General features: G+C 38.2%; 1 protein-coding gene across 4 annotated transcripts in view; it reads left to right on the forward strand.

The window, feature by feature from the left end:
* Positions 1–17,998, forward strand: part of MBD5 (methyl-CpG binding domain protein 5) — a 154,585-nt gene that overhangs the window by 18,605 nt on the left and 117,982 nt on the right. The gene's annotated exons all lie outside the window — the stretch shown is intronic.

Raw genomic sequence — 17,998 nt, forward strand, 5'->3', positions numbered from 1 at the left:
TCTACTTTACCAAGCATGATGTCCTTCTCCAGGGACTGATCCCTCTTGATAACATGTCCAAAGTATGTGATACATAGTCTCACCATCCTTGCTTCTGAGGAGCATTCTGGTTGTAGTTCTTCCAAGAAATATTTGTTTGTTCTTTTGGCAGTCCATGTTATATTCAATATTCTTTGCCAGAGCCACAATTCAAAGGCGTCAGTTCTTCTTCAGTCTTCCTTATTCATCATCCAGCTTTCGTAATCATATGAGGCAATTGAAAACACCATGGCTTGGGTCAGGTGCACCTTAGTCTTCAAGGTGACATCTTTGGTTTTGAATACTTTAAAAAGATCTTTTGCAGCAGATTTGCCCACTGCAGTGGGTCTTTTGATTTTTTGACTGCTGCTTCCCTGGGTGTTGATTGTAGATCCAACTAAAATGAAATCCTTGACAACTTCAGTCTTTTCTCCATTTATCATGATGTTGCGTATTGGTCCAGTTGTGGGATTTTTGTTTTCTTTATGATGAAGTGTAATCCATACTGAAGGTTGTAGTCTTTGATCTTCATCAGTAAGTTCTTCAAGTCCTCTTCGCTTTCAGTAAGCAAAGTTGTGTCATCTGCATATCGCAGGTTGTTAACGAGTCTTCCTCCAATCCTGATGCCATGATCTTCTTCATATAGTCCAGCTTCTTGGATTATTTACCCAGCATACAGACTGAACAAGAATGATGGAAGGATACAACCCTGATGCACAGCTTTCTTGACTTTAAACCATGCAATATCCCCTTGTTCTGTTCAAATGACTGCCTCTTGATCCATGTACAGGTTCCTAATGAGCAAAATTAAGTGTTCAGGAATTCCCATTCGTCACGATGCTATCCATAATTTGTTATGATCCACAAAGTTGCCTGCCTTTGCCTAGTCAATAAATCACAGGTCAACATCTTTCTGGTATTCTCTGCTTTCAGCCAGGATCCATCTGACATCAGCAATGATATCTCTGGTTCCACATCCTCTTCTGAATCCAACTTGAATTTCTGACAGTTCCCTGTCAATGTATTACTGCAGCCACTTTTGAATGATCTTCAGCAAAATTTCACTTGTGTGTAATATTAATGATATTGTTTGATAATTTCCTCATTTGGTTGGATCATCTTTCTTGGGAATAGACATAAATATGTATCTCTTCCAGTTGGTTGGCCAGGTAGCTGTCTTCCAGCTACCTGGCATGGGGGCTCTCACAGTTTAGGAGGCTAGAAGTCCAAATTCAGGGTGCCAGCTCTAGGAGAAGGCTATCTGTCTCTGTCGGATCTGCAGGAAGGTGCTTGTCATCAGTCTTCCCTTAGTATAGGAGCTTCTCAGCTCAGGCACTCCGAGTCCAAAGGACACGCTTACTTCCGTCTCTTTATTCTTTGTGGTATGAGGTTCATCTCCTCTCTGCTCGCCTCTCTGTTTTAGATCTCAAAAGAGATTGACTCAAGATACAGCCTAATCTGATAGATTGAGCCCTGCCTCATTAACATAACTGCCTCTAATGCTGCCTCATTAACATCATAGAGGTTAGGATTTACAAAACATAGGATAATCACATCAGATGACAAAATGGTGGACACCTACACAATACAGGGAATCGTGGCCTAGCCAAGTTAGCACACATTTTTTAGGGACACAATTCAGTCCATGACCCTTACTTACAATTCTGAATCACACTCTGTAGATTTGATTGCTGAGACCTAGGGTACTTGCCTACCTGTAAGACAATCTGAGAGTGCTAATTTTCTGGTTTCTGCCTTATGAAGATTAGAATCATGTTGTAGAAAATGTCCAATATATAAGGAAAATGTTCAAAACTTTTGGGACAGCCACAGGTGACAGATGGCCACACATACCAATTAACTATATTAATTTTCATTTAAATCTTCATTGCATCATTTAAAACTTTTAGGTGTCAGATACAGGTCACTGTCTTTTGCTAGAAATTTAATCCTTATTTTTGCTTTCAGTAATCATTGAAATTATTTTCTCAGTGAATTATTTCCACCAAATGTTAGCTCCTCTAACCATAATCATTCATTCTTGAACTCAAAGAGAAGAACAGGTTTTCTCAGCCTCAGCACTATTGACGTTTTGAACTGGATAATTCTTGAGGGGAGGAGGAGGGGAGCACAATCCTGTGCATTATAGGATGTTTAATAGTGTCTCGGCTTCTACCCAGTAGATGTCAATAGCATACCCTCCTCCCATCATGATAGTCAAAATTATCATTAGACATTGCCAGATAGCCCCTGGGGGACAAAATCAACACTGGTTGAGAACCACTAACATGATACTGTGTTCTTGCTTAACAGGAAACATAAGCAAATAAATAAATGCCATCTTCGACTGCTTTCTCTGTGTTCTTACAGTCTGGCCACTGGTGTTGTAATTATGTGTCTCTCACTGCTTCCTCAGTTCTTTTTGTCATTAACGTAAGCAGTCATACAAATCCGAAAAGGAGGCTAAGATACTGTCTTTTCTGTGTAGGCCTTCAGTAATTCACGCTGCTTCCTCCAGTATTTCTCTTTTGTTCTCCTCTTCCCCTTCTGTGCAGTATAAATATTCCTCATCTTCTTTATTCTTCGTTGATAGTCTTGACAATGGGGACCTATAGGAAGGAAAGGAGGAGAAGGAAAGTTAGTTCATACTTTGAGTTTTAACTTTGTACCCCAGAAATTTTGTGAGCTGAGTGAGTACGTGTTTCTTAAGGTTATCATGGAACAAATGAAATACAAATACCCATTTTCTCACTGTACAGATATTAGCTATTATGTAGTCAATATTTGGAATTGAGCCTAGAAACCCTCTTTAAATAACCTTCCTGTATTTCCTTTTATAATTCAGAAAATGTGTAGGGAACTGAAAACAAGCCATATGAATTGTTTTTTTCTTTTAATGCTTTCTGCAGTGTTCATTAATTTATTCATATTTTCACTCCTTAAAAAATGATAGTTTATGGGACTAAAATGGTTTTATATGTTAATCCTTAACTACTCCAAGCAGAGATAAAATAGTAAGAAATCAGTTTAATGACTTTTGGTTTCCTGATAAATTTCAAAGTTGACCTGAATCTTATCGCTGCTTTTTCACATTAACCTCCAAAATTGCTAACCTGTTTTAAGAGTTTAGGAGCATGCCTTTCCAAAACTGAAGAGTACATCAAATTTCCTTGTTTTAGGCATTTGTTTCACTGTCTAATAAGTTATAGATTTGCAAGTGTAAAGGCATGACTGAATTTCTTTTTTAATTCCTTTTAAGTAGAATAAATAATTCAGTTTCTTATCAAGATGGTTCCAGTTTTTATACTATATCATAAATACCTCATCAGCTGTGTCAGAGAGAGCTTTTTTTTTGTTTTTTATGCAGAAATACTCTAGGTTTTTCTATTACTAAGAGCAAATATGAGACAAAATTTTTATCTTATTCTGTTTCAAAATGAGTCACTTATTCTAATCAATATTTTAAAAGAATTATTCATTTTGAATAGCTTTGTCTTATTGTATCTCCATAATGCCCGTTATTCTAATTAATATTCACTTAGAATTTAGTATAGTTTAGAAATAGTTTAATAAAATGTAATAAAAATACTGATTTATAATTGGGTGATTATGTAATTACAAACACATAGTTATTGACTATCCATTGGTCCATTTGGAAGGTAACAAATTTCATGTGGGTTACATCTTGCTATTTTTAATATTGGTACATTTAAATTTTACATATTATTAAACCAAATAAAAGGAGTTTGAAAAGATTGAGGTGCAGCATGTGAAAGTTTATAATGTAATAAAATTATATGCATACTTTATTGTTAAAATTAAGGGAAATATTTAATAAGCAAGAAAATGTATAATGCAGTCTTGCTAAAGTCTGTATTACTATTAAGTTTTTTTGAAAACTAGAATTTTTATTATAAAAATAGTAATACTAATTTTGAATATATTCAGATATCACAGAAGTGTAGTAAGTAGAAAATTAGTGTTAAACATCCACTTACAGCTGGGAAACAGATTTGTTACTCTGAAGGGGTGTCCTAATATAAACAACCAAATCTTACACAAAACTTAATATATATTTTATTGCTGGGTTCCACAGGTAGAAGTAAAATTTCAAAGAATGGGGAAAAAATAAAAGGTTGTGCTGAAGCTAAAGCATGAGCAGTAGACAAACAAGAAAGCTACAGTTGTCTTAATGTCAGATGTAAATAACAACACTTACTCGAGAAAGAAAGCTGTGGACCAGCAGCAAGATGGAGCAACTGGAGGAAATAATTTTCTCTTAAGGCCCTCAAGTATTTTTTGTCTTGTTTTGTTTTATTTCCAGATTATGTCAACTTTCACAGGCCAACCAACACATACGAAATAAGCTATCAGGACTGAGAGTTAGCAGAAACAACAAATAACATATTTAGACCTGCAAGGACTGCCGTATTAAAATTATCTGATATAGAATATATAAGGAAATCTGATATGTTTAAAGAAATAATCAGGCAAATTTGAATTTACAAAAGTGGAAAATTGTTGAATGAAAAAGAAATCCTTTATTAATGAATGTATCACTCAGGATCTATTCAGGAAAACAAAACTATTCTAGGTATTTTAAACAGATGGAAGCTGATACAGAGAATTAGTTACACAAGTATTAGAAAGGACTAGAAGAGTGAAAGAGAGGAGGGAATCTGGTAGCACAAATAAAAAGAAAGAAAGGTTGATATCAGAGCTCATAAGGTGCTAAAATTCTTTGAACAAATCCCACTGAGATATTCTTGCAGTCTCTTCTGGATCCACCAAAGTGATGTCACCTGAATCAGGGCTGGAACTACCAAACAGTTAGTACCTCTTCCCAGCCTGCTTGATTCCAGAATCATCTTATCCCTACTGCCAGAACAGCAACTGCTTCATAATTATTGCCCACCAGTGATTCTTACTGGAGGAATGTACTAGAAAACCCGCCAGGGAAACCATGAGTTTGCAGATAATCAGTCCCATACAATACATAGCAGAGCATAGAAGAGTGGAAATGAGAACTTTAAGAGTAAACAGACAAATGATTGGCCAAGTGGGTTATACAACAGTTTAGGCACAGCTGAAGAGAGAATTCATGGATTGGAAGAGAGGTGTTTCAAAATGACCCAAAATACTGCAGAGAAAAGACAAACAGATGAAAAATATGAAAAGCAGAGACTTAAAGGCTAAAATGTGAATGTTTAAGACCAATCAGAACCCTCCCCAAAAGAGAAAAAAGAGGAAATGGAAGACAGTATGTAAAGAACTGGTGGCCAAGAATTTTCCAGAAATGGTTGAAGAACAGGAATCTGCGGAGAGAAGAAGCACAATAGTTACCAAGCAAGAAAAATAAAAATAAAGGCATGCAGAGCCAACACGGCACCATAGACAGATGCACCGTTCTGACTTCTGCAGCAAAAACCCGAAAAACTAAGTAAAACAGATGCAAACATCAGTCCTGGAACTCTAAGCATCAAATGAAGAGATAAAGAAACTAGATGAGACACGGAATAGAAGAATCTGATGGAAAACAGGGAACATAGATACGGAGTGGAGGTCTCCTGCCAACTAACACGGCACAGCATTGCTATCTTGGAACACAGTTAGCAAAGACTGAGGACAGGGAGTATGGGAAGGCAGCGTCACGGAGCCCCCAACAGGAGACAGAGCACCTGGAAACCAGAGAAACATGCTTTCCCACCCCTCACCCTTCTACCTCATACACCACCTCTTCCACTTTCCAACAAGCCACACCATGCCACTTGGCTAAACAGCCACCACCCCAGGCCCACCCTACCCCCACCTGCCAGCTCCTGCTGTACCATTTTTTTCCCCCTTCTTTTCTTTCTCCCTCCCACCTACCCCTGTATGCCACCTCCACTCCTTCCTGCCAGCACACACCGCAGTGCCTCATACCAGCCCACCGCCACCCTGGGTCCACCCCAACCCCACCCTCTGGCTCCTGCCATGCCATTTAATTTTTTTTTCTTATTTCCCCTTTCTTCCTTTTCTTTCTCCCTTCCACCTAACCCTGTATATCACCTACACCCCTTCTCACCAGACCATGCTGTACCACCTCTGCTAGAGAGCCACTGACCTGCTGCTCCCCGGTTTCACCCCACCATCACCCACCAGCCCATGTTGTGCCATATTTTTTTTCCTCCCTTTCTTCCTTTTCTTTCTTCCTCCCACCTATCCCCGTATGCCACTTCCCCCCCTTTCCACTTGGCCATGTCACACTGCCATGGCTAGAGAACCACCAGCCTACCACTGCCCCGGGTATATCCTGCCCCCAACTGCTGGCTCCCGCTGTGCTGCAATTTTTTTTTTCTCTTTATTTTCTTTCTTTATTTTTGCCCTCCTGTCCAACCCTGTAAGCCACCTCCCCTTCCAACCGGCCCTCAGATCTGCCCTGCCACCACTCACTAGCCTCCACTGGACAGCCAGTTTTTTATTGTATTTGTATTTATTATTTGTTTTTGTTTTTCTTCCTTTTCTTTCTCCCTCCCACCTCGTCCTGTACACCACCTCCCCCACTTCCCACTGGACCTGCCATGCTGTCGTGGCTACAGAGCTACCAGCACCCTGGCCTACTGCTGCCTCGGGTATGCACCACCCACACGCGTGGCCCACGCCATGCTGCTATTTTTTTTTTCCTTTTTCCTTTCTTTTTTCATTCTTTTATTTCTCCCTTCCACCTAGCCCAGTACGTCACCTCCCCTCCCTTCCCACTGACCCTTGGGTCCAACGAGCCCCCACTAGCTATCCTCCACCATGCTGCCGTTTTTTTCTTTTTTTCTCTTTCTGCTTTTCTCTTTCTCCCTCTCACCTAGTCCCATATGCCACCTGCCCTCCTTCCCACCAGCCTTCACTGCACTGCCGTGGCTAGGGAGCCACTGGCCCACTGCCAACCCAGGTCTTCCCTGCTGCCACCTGCCAGCTCCCATCGTGCTGCCATCTTTTTTTTTCTATTTCTTTCTTTCTTTTCTTTCCCTCTCCTATGTAGCTCTGTAAGCCACCTCTAACTTCTCATCTGTCCTCAGTCCACCCCACCCCTACTCACCAGCCCCCACTGGGCCACCATTTTTTTCTCTTTTTTCCTTTCTCCCTCCCACCAAGCCCTGTAGGCCACTGTCCCCACTTTCTGCTGGCCCACACTGCACCAACACGATTGGAGTGCAACTGGCACACCAGCCTGCTGCTGCCCCGGGTCCATACCACGCCCACTGGCTGGCCTCTACTGTGCTGCCATTTATTTTATTCTTTATTCTTTTTCTTTTTCTTTTATTTATGTCTCTTATCTAGCCCAGTATGCCACCTTCCCCCACTCCTGCCAATCCTCACGTTCGCCCTGCCCCCACCTGACAGCTACCCTTTTTTTGTCTGTCTCTATTCTTTCTCCCCTATGCCTAGCCTTGTACACTACCCCCCTTTCCACCAGCCCCCACCATGCCACCACAGCTAGAGCATCCCCAGCACTGCACTGGGCCCACACCACCCCTCACTTCCTACCACTCAACCAGGTTCTGAACAGTGGGAAGCAAGCCAGTACCACTCACTGTCTGACACCCTCGCCTATCTGGGAGGGGTTGTGAACGCTCCCACGCTGCTGGACCAACATCAGGAGACAGATAGCGCCCAACCAGTCCACCTTCAGCCACCTCACCAACCAGTGTACAGCGAATCGGTCTCACCCCTCCTGCTGCTGCCCTGTCCACCCAGAAAAGGTGGTGAGAGCTGTCTTGCTACAGATGAACAGGGAGCAAAGCATGTCTGCCCATCCTGACATGTCAAAACAAAACAAAAAAGCAGGATGAAACAAATGAACATACAGTTACTAAATAAGGAAAATAATACCTTAATGTCTTGGAGATAGCAGACAGTATCAAAACATACAACAAAGCAGAACAAGATGGTTCCAGCAAGTGACTAAAATAATTAGATGACCTTCTAGTAGAAGAACAGGCAATGGAACTACCTGATAGGGAATTCAAAAGACTTATATTTAGGGCTGTCCAACAGATTAGGAAAGAGCTCAAGGAAGACACAAACAAAATCAAGGAAAAAATGGACAAAATCATGAAAAACACAGACAAAACCAGTGGAAACTTAGCCAAAGTCTAGGAAAACACAGACAAAGTAATAGAAGAATTCAGGAAAATGTAATACAAGAACAAAATGTCCAAAAAAGTTAGAAATCGTAAAAAAACAGCAACTAGAAACACAAAAGATAGATAACAAAATTTGAGAACTGGACAACTCAATAGAAGGTCTTAGGAGCAAATTTGAAACAATGGAAAACAGAATCAGCAAGATTGAAGACAAATCTAGGGACACTACCTTGTTTAAGGAAAAATCAGAAGGAAGAATGAAGAAAAACCACCTTGTTTAAGGAAAAATCAGAGAGAAGAATGAAGAAAAATGAAGAACACCTAAGAATTATGTGGGACACAATCAAGAGCAAAAATTTATATGTCATTGGAGTTCCAGAACAGGGGGAGAAAATGGAAAACACAGAAGGTTGTTGAAGATTTGCTGGCAGAAAATGTCTCAAATATTATGAAAGATGAAAAGCTGACCATACAAGAAGCTCAAAGAACCCCATATAGTACAGACCCAAAGAAAGTCACCAAGACATATCGTAATCACACTTGCCAAAACCAAAGACAAAGAAAGAATCCTGAGAGCAGCTTGAGATAAACAAAAAGTCACTTATAAAGGGGAAGCAATAAGACTAAATAAGCTCTGATTACTTGGCAGAAACTATGCAGGCAAGAAGGCAATAGGATGACATATATAAAACCTTAAAAGAAAAAAACTACCAACCAAGAATAATATATCCTGCATAACTCTCTCTCAAATATGATGGTGAAATTAGTATATTTCCAGATAAACAGGAATTAAGGGAATTCATAAAAACCAAACTTACAAGAAATATTAAAGGAAGTCCTTCAGTTAGAGAACCAACATGAGACATCAACTGGAGCCTAGGACACAGGACAGCATAAGCCAGATACCAACACAGATAAAGAATTCTGAATAATAAAACAAAGCTAAACACTTAAAACAGATGTCAGTCTGTAAATGATGAAAATGTCAAAACAGTTAAAAGGGGAATAAGTAATGTAGGTGTAGAACTTTCAAATGGAGAGGAAGTCAAGGCAATATTAAGTAATAAAAGACTGGTTTAAACTTAGGAGGGTAACCACAAAGAAAGTTAACAAATCTACACATTAAAATAAAAAATAAGAAAGACATAAAGCCTCAGTAAACACAAAATCTGTAACAACAAAAGAAAAGAAAATTCACAAACAAAAGGAACTCAGCATAGGAAAGTAAGAGGAACAAAGAAAACTTCAGCACCACAAAAAAGTACAACAACATGACTGCAATCAACTCATACCTATCAGTAATCACACTGAATGTAAATGGCTTAAATGTACCCAGAGAATGTCAGAATGGATAAAAACATGACCCATCAATATGGTGTCTACGAGAAACACATCTTAGGCACAAAGACATAAATATATTAAAAATGAAAGGATAGGAAAAAATGTATCAAGCAAACAGTAACCAAAAAAGAGCAAGAGTGGCAATGCTAAACTCAGATAAAATAGACTTTAAGGCAAAATCAACCATAAAAGACAAGGAAGAACATTATATAATGATTAAAGGGGCAATCCACCAAGAAGGCATAAACCTGATAAATTTCTATGCACACAATGACAGGGCTCCAAAATACATAAAACAAACTCTAACAGCATTGAAAAGACAAACTGACAGTTCCACAGTAACAGTAGTAGACTTTAACATGCCACTGTCAGTAAAGGGCAGAACATCTGGAAATAAACTCAACAAAGATACGGAAGTTCTGAAGACCACAATCAACCAACTTTACCTCATAGACATACACAGAACACTCAACCTAACATCAGAAACTGTACATTCTTTTCCAACACACATGGAACGTTTTCCAGAATAGACCACATTTTAGGTCACAAAGCAACCCTCAATAAAATCTAAAACATTGAAATAATACAAAGCATTATGTATGATCACAATGCCATAAAAGTAGAAATCAGTAACAGAAAAACTAGGGGAAAAAAAATCAAGTACATGGAAATTGAATAACACTTTGCTTAAAAACAGCTGGATAACAGAAGAAATTAAAGAGGAATCAAAAAATTCCTGGAATCAAATGAGAGTGAAAACACATCATACCAAAACCTTTGGGACACAATGAAGGCAGTCCTCATATGTCAATTCATAGCAATAGATGCACACATCAAAAAAGAAGAACAGGCCAAAATCAAAATGTTAGCCCTACAATACCAACAAATAGAAATAGAGCAGCAAAAGATGCCCACAGGCACCAGAAGAAAGAGAACGACAACGATTTCAAACAAACTAAACCCAGTGTCCATCAAGTCAATTCCAACTCATAGCAACCCTGTAGGACGGAGTAGAATTTTCCCTTTGGGTTTCCAAGGCTATAAATCTTTACGGAAGCAAACTGCCACATCTTTCTCCTGCAGAGTGGCTGGTAGGTTCAAACTGCCAACCTTTGGGTTAGTAGCTGAGCACTTAACCACTGTGCCACCAGGGCCCCTCTAAAAAGGATTAGAGCAGAAATAAGTGAAATAGAAAACAGAAAAATAATAGAAAGAATCAACGAGACCAACAAAACGACAAACTGTTGGACAGACCGACAAAAGAAAAACAAAAGAGGAAGCAAATAATAAGAAATGAGATGGGGGACATTACAACAGGCCCAACTGAAATAAAAAGGATCATAACAGAATACTATGAAAAATCGTACTCCAACAAACTTGAGAACCTAGAGGAAATGGACGAATTTCTAGAAACACAGTACCTACCTGAACTAACACAAACTGAAATAGAAAATCTGAACAGACCCATAACAAGACAAGAGATTGAAGAGGTAAAAAAAAAAAAACCTCCCAACAAAAAAAAAGCCCTGGCCCAGATGGCTTCACTGGAGAATTCTACATAACATTCAGAGAAAAGCTCACACCCGTATTTTTTAAACTATTTCAGAGAATAGAAAAAGAAGGAATACTCCTGAATTCATTCTATGAAGCCACCATAACCCTGATACCAAAGCCAGGCTAAGACACCACAAAAAAAGAAAAATCACAGACCAATATCTGTCATGAATATAGATGTAAAAATTCTCGACAAAATTTTAAACAGTAGAATTCTGCATCATATCAAAAAAACAATACACTCCCACCAAGTGGCATTCATATCAGGTATGCAGCATGGTTCAACCTTAGAAAATCAATCAATATAATCCACCAGATAAATAGAACAAGAGAAAAGAATCACATGATAATCTCAATTTACACAGAAAAGGCATTTGATAAAGTCCAAAACGCATTCCTAATAAAAACTTGCAATAAAATAGGAATAGAAGGGAAATTCCTCAGTATAATAAAGGGCATCTATACAAAACAAACAGCCAACATCATTCTCAACAGAGAGAGAATGAAAGCATTCCCCTTGAGAACAGGAATAAGACAAAGATGCCCTTTATCAGCACTCCTTTTTAACATTGTACTGGAAGTCCTAACCAGACTAATAAGGCAAGGAAAAAAAATAAAGGGCATCCAAATTGGAAAGGAAGAAGTAAAACGATCCCTTTCCACAGATGATATGGTCCTATACATAGAGAACCCCAAATATTCCTCAAGAAAACTACTGGAACTAATAGAATGATTCAGCAGACTGCAGGATACAAGATCGACATATAAAAATAAGTTGGATTCCTATACACCAACAAAGAGAACTTTGAAAAGGAAATCAAGAAAGCAATACCATTTATAATGGCCCTTAAAAACATAAAATACTTAGGAATAAATCTAACCAGGGATGTAAAAGACCTATACAAAGAAAACTAGAAAACATTATTGCAATAAACCAAAAGAGACCTACATAACTGGAAAAACATACCATGCCCATGGATAGGAACAACATTGTGAAAATGTCAATCCTACCCAGAGCAATCTACAAATATAACACAATGTCAATCCAAATACAAACAGCATTCTTTAATGAGATGGAAAAACTAATCACCAACTTTATATTGGAAAGGAAAGAAGCCCTGGATAAGCAAAACATTAAAGAAAAAGAACAAAGTAGGAGGCTTCACACTACCTGATATCAGAACCTACTATACAGCCACAGTAGTCAGAACAGTCTGGTACTGCTAAAAAACAGACACATAGACCAGTGGAGTAGAATTGAGAACCCAGATGTAAATCCATCCACCTGTGGTCAGCTGATCTTTAACAAAGGTCTAAAGTCCACTGACTAGGACAAAGACAGTCTTTTTAATAAATGGTGCTCGCAAAACTGAATTTCCATCTGTAAAAAAATGAAACAGAACCCATACCTCACACCACACACAAAAAGTAACTCAAAGTAGATCAGACACCTTACTGTAAAATGTGAAACGATAAGTATCATGGAAGAAAAAATAGGGACAATGCTAGGAACCCTAATACATGGTATTAATACAATACAAACCATCATAATAATGCACAAACACAAGATAAACTAGATAACTAGGAACATCTAAAAATTAAAAACACTCTTCAAATCCAAACCCATTGCCGTTGAGTCTATTCCAACTCATAACAACCCTATAGAACAGAATAGAACTGCCCATAGGGTTTCCAAGGAGTGGCTGGTGGATTTGAACTGCCGACCTTTTGGTTAGCAGCCATAGCTGTTAACCACTACACCACCAGGGCTCCATGCTCATCAAAAAACTTCACCAAAAGAGCAAAAAAAGAATCTAAAGACTGAGAAATGATTTTTGACTATAACATATCTGACAAGGGTCTAATCTCTAAAATTTATAGAATACTTCAACACCTCAGTAACAGAAAGACAAGTAATCCAGTTTAAAAATGGGCGAAGGATATCAACAGAAGCTTCACAGAGAAGATATTCAGGCAACAAACACAAATGAGGAAATGCTCGTATTCACTAGCCATTAGAGAAATATAGATCAAAACTACAATGAGAAACCATCTCACCCTGACATTGCTGGTACTAAAAAAAAAAATGGAAAATGAGAACTGTTGGAGAGGTTTCAGGGAGTTTGGAACTCTCATGCACTGCTTGTGGGAATGTAAAGTGGTACAACCACTGTTAAACAATATGGCACCTCCTTAAAAAGATAGAAATGAAAATACCATATGATACAGTAATCCTACTCCTAGGAATATGCCCTAGAGAAATGAGGCATCACATGAATAGACATATTCACACCCATGTTCATTGCAGCAATATTCACAATAGCAAAAAGATGGAAACAACCTAAGTGCCCATGAACGAATGGATAAACAAATTATGGTACATACACACAATGGAATACTACACAACGATAAAGAACAATGATGAATCCGTGAAACATCTCACGACATTGATGAATCTGTAGGGCTGAGTGAAGTAAGTCAATCACAAAAGGACAAATGTTGTATGAGACCACCATTATAAAAACTCAAGAAAAGGTTTACACACAGAAAAAAACAATATTTGATGGTTTTGAGGGAGGAGAGGGTGGGGAGGGGAAATCACTAACTAGATAGTAGACAAATGTTAACTTTGGTGAAGGGAAAGACAGTGCACAATATAAGGGAAGTCAGCACAACTTGACCAGCGTAAAGGCATAGAACCTTCCTAGATACATCCAAACGCCCCCAGGGACTGAGTTAATGGGGCTGAGGGCTGGGGACCATGGTCTAGGGGAAACATCTAGGTCAACTGGCATAACATAGTTCATCAATAAAATGTTCTACTTCTTACTTTGGTGAATAGCGTCTGTGGTCTTAAAAGCTTGCCAGTGAACATCTAAAATACATCTATTGGTCCCACCACATTTGGAGCAAATAAGAATGAAGAAAACCAAAGCCTTGGAAAATATTAATCCAAAGGACTAATGGACCACATGAACCACAGCCTTCACCCACTATAGCCCAGAAGAACTAGATGATGCCCAGCTACCACCACCAACCACTCTGACTGGGATCACAGTTGAGGGTTCCAAACAGAGCGGGAGAAAAATGTAGACTAAAATTCAAATTCACGAAAAATGACCAGAGTTACTGGTCTGACAGAGACTGGAGGAACCCCTGAGAATATGGCCCCCAGACACCCTACTAACTCAGAACTGAAGCCACTCTCAAAGTCCACCTTTCAGCCAAAGATTGGACAGGCCTATAGAACAAACAATAACACACATGAGAAACATGTTTCTTAGTTCAGTCAAGTGTACAAGACCAAATGGGCAATACCTGCCCAAAAGCAAAGACAGGAAAGCAGGAAGGGACAGGAAAACTGGATAAATGGACTTGGAGAACCCAGGGTGGAAAGGGAGAGAGTGCTGACACATTGAGAGGATTGCAACCAATGACACAAAACAGTTTGTGTATAAGTTTTTGAATGAGAAACTAATTTGCGCTGCAAACTTTCACCTAAAATGCAATAAAAATGTTTTTTTAATCCATATCTTGAGATATTGATAAAACTGCAGAACATCAGAAACAAGAAAAGATACCAAAAGCAACCTAATTGGGGGGGGGGGGGCAGATTACCTGGAAAGAAGCAACAATGAAATGGATAGCTGACTTCTCAATAGCAGCAGTGGAAGTTATAAATCAATGTAATAATGCTTTCAGAGTGCTCAGAGAAAATACTTGTCAACTTAAAATTGGGTGCCTAGCCAAGAAGGAAAACAAAAAGATAACCAAAAGCTGAGAGAGTTTAACACCAACAGGTATAAACTAAAGGAACTTCTAAAGGAAAATCATTAAGAAAAAAATAAAGTATCAGAGAGGGGAAAAAAAGAAAAAGGAAATAATTCCAGAAGAAAATCTGAAATGTTGGAAGAAGGTGAGTGAAAAAATTGACAAACGTGGGGAAATCCAAACAAAATCTATATGAAGTACTATTTACTACTACTATTGTTGTTGTTAGTTGCCATTGAGTTTATTCCCACTCATGGTGACCTCATGTGTGCAGAGTAGAATTGCTCCATCGGTTTTACAAGGCTGTAACCCTATCAAATGCTTTTTCTACATTCATAGAGATGACCATGTGGTTCTTTTCCTTTTTCTGTTGATGTGGTGTATTACGTTGATAGATTTTCTGATGGTGAACCATCCCTGTGGAGTAAATCCCATTTGGTCATGGTGTATGACTGTGTAATATGCTGTTGGATTCTGTTCGCTAGCATTTTGTTGAGGATTTTTGCATCTATATTCATAAGAAATATTGGCCTATAGTTTTCTTGTGATGTCTTTGTCTGATTTGGGTACCAGGGTTGTGTTTGCTTCACAGAATGAATTAGGGAGTATTCCTTCCTTCTCTGTCTTTCAGAAGAGTTTAAACAATATTTGGTGTTAATTCTCTAAATGTTTGGTAGAATTCCCCCAGTGAAGCCATCTGGTCCAGGACTTTTTTTTTTTTGTTGGGAGCTTTTTGATCAATCTCTTCACTTGTTATGGGTCTGTTGAGACTTTTTATTTCCTTTTGAGTTAGTTTGGGTAGGTCGCGTGCTTCTAAGAATTTGTCCATTTAATCTAGGTTATTCAATTTGTTGCTGTACGGTTGTTCACAATATTCTATCATAGTTCCCTTTATTTCTATCAGGTCAGTTGTAATGTCCCCTCTTTCATTTTTTATTTTGGTTATTTGCATTTTTCTTTCCCAGTCTAGCTAAAGGTTTGTTAATTTTATTGATCTTTTCAAAGAACCAACTTCTGTTTTTATTGTTTCTATTGTTTTTCTGTTTTTGATTTTGTTTATTTCTGCTCTGATCTTTGTTATTTCCTTTCTTCTGGTAGTTTTAGGATTAGTTTGCTCTAGTTCCTGGAGTTGCCGAGTTAGACTGTTGATTTGAGATCTTTCTTCCTTCTTTATGTAGGCATTTATTGCTATAAGTTTCCCTCTGAGTACAGCCTTCGCTGCATCCCATAAGTTTTGGTATGTTGTGATTTCTCTTTTGATTTCTTCCTTGACCCATTGGTAGTTTACTAGTGTGTTGTTTAATTTCCAAATGTTTATGTATTTTCCAGGTTTTTTTTTTTTTCTGTTATTGATTTCTATCTTTACTCCATTATGATTAAAGATTTTGTATGATTTCAGTCATTTTAAATTTATCAAGATTTGATTTGTGACATAACATGTGGTCTGTCCTAAGAATGATCCATGTGCACTGAATTAGAATGTATATTGTGCTGTTTTTGGTTGGAGTGTTCTATATATGTCTGTTACGTCTAGTTAGTTTATGGTGTCATTCAGGTCCTCTGTTTCCTTATTGATCTTCTTTCTAGATGGCTCTGTCCAGTATTGAAAGTGGAGTATTGAAGCCTCCAACTATTATTGTAGTTTACTATCTATTACTCCCTTCAATTCTACCAGTGTTTGCTTTATACATTTAGGTGTCCCGATGTTGGATGCATATATATTTACGATTGTTAAATCTTGATCTATTTATCGCTATATAATGTCCATCTTTATCTCTTCTAACAGATTTTGTCTTAAAGTCTACTTTGTCTAATATTACGATAGCCACCCCAGCTCTCTTTTGGTGATTATTTGCATCAAACATATTATTCCATCTTTTCACTTTCAACCTATTTGTGTCACTGGGTTTAAGGTGTGTCTCTTGTAAACAGCATACAACTGGATCATGTTTTTTTTTTAAAAATCCATTCTGCCAGTCACTGCCTTTTTATTGGAGCATTTAGTCTATTTACATTCACTATAATTACTAATAAGAAATCGCTTACTTCTGCCATTTTGTTATTTGTTTTGTGTGTCTTAAGCCTTCTTTGTCTTTGTCCTTTGCTACTGCATGCTTTTGTGTTTTGTTGGTTTATTGTAGTGGGCCTTTTTGGTTCCCTTCTTTTGTGTATGTTTTTTATATATATTCTTAGTGGTTACCATGAATATTATATTTAACAGCTTGTATTTATAATATTCTAGGGTAAGTTAGTACCAACTTAACTTCAGTAACATACAAGATCTCTATACCATTCCCCCCACCCCGCCTTTTGTTGTTATCACTAATTAGAAACCCATTGCCGTTGAGTCGATCTTGACTCATAGAGACCCTGTAGGACAAAGTAGAACTGCCTCATAGGGTTTCCAAGGAACAGTGGTGGATTCAGACTGCTCACCTTTTGGCCAGCAGCTGAGCTCTTAGCCACTGTGCCACGAGGGCTCCAATTTTATCCTTCCTTTTAATATATTTGTTATTAAAAAACCCAAAGGACAAAACAATTATAATTATCAAGCATGAATATCTTATTACCAGCCCTTATACTTGTCCATGCATTTTTCTTTATTAGGGAATGTTTCTTTTTATATATGACTTTAAATTACTTTCTAGTGTCTTTTCCCTCCAACCTACAGAACTCCCATTAGTATTTTTTGTAGGGTCTGTCTGGTGAGTATGAACTCTCTTAGATTTTGTTTGTCTGGGAATGTTTTAATTTCACCTTTATTCTTGAAGAATAGTTTCTCTGGGTATAGTATTCTTGGTTGACAGTTTTTCTTCTTTCAGCACTTTAAATACATCATTCCATTGCCTTCTGCCCTCCAGTGTTTCTTGGGAGAAATCAACACTTAATCTTACTGAGGATCCTTTTTATGTGACTGCTTCTCTCTCACTGCTTTCAGGACTCTACTTTCTGAGAGCCTAACTATGATGTGTCTTGGTATAGATCTCTTTGGGTTTATCCTTCTTGGGTTCTTTGAGCTTCTTGAATTTGTAGATTTGTGTCCTTCATTATAATTGGTGAAATTTTCTGTCATTATTTCTTCAAATATTCTTTCTGTCCCTTTGTCTCTCTCATCTCCTTCTGCAATTCCCATGATGCATATATTAGGTCTCTTGTCGTCCCATAATTCTGTTAAACTGTGCTCAGCCTTCTTCAGC

This window comes from Trichechus manatus, unplaced genomic scaffold (assembly GCF_000243295.1).
Source record: "Trichechus manatus latirostris isolate Lorelei unplaced genomic scaffold, TriManLat1.0 scaffold00036, whole genome shotgun sequence".
Lineage (NCBI taxonomy): Eukaryota > Metazoa > Chordata > Mammalia > Sirenia > Trichechidae > Trichechus > Trichechus manatus.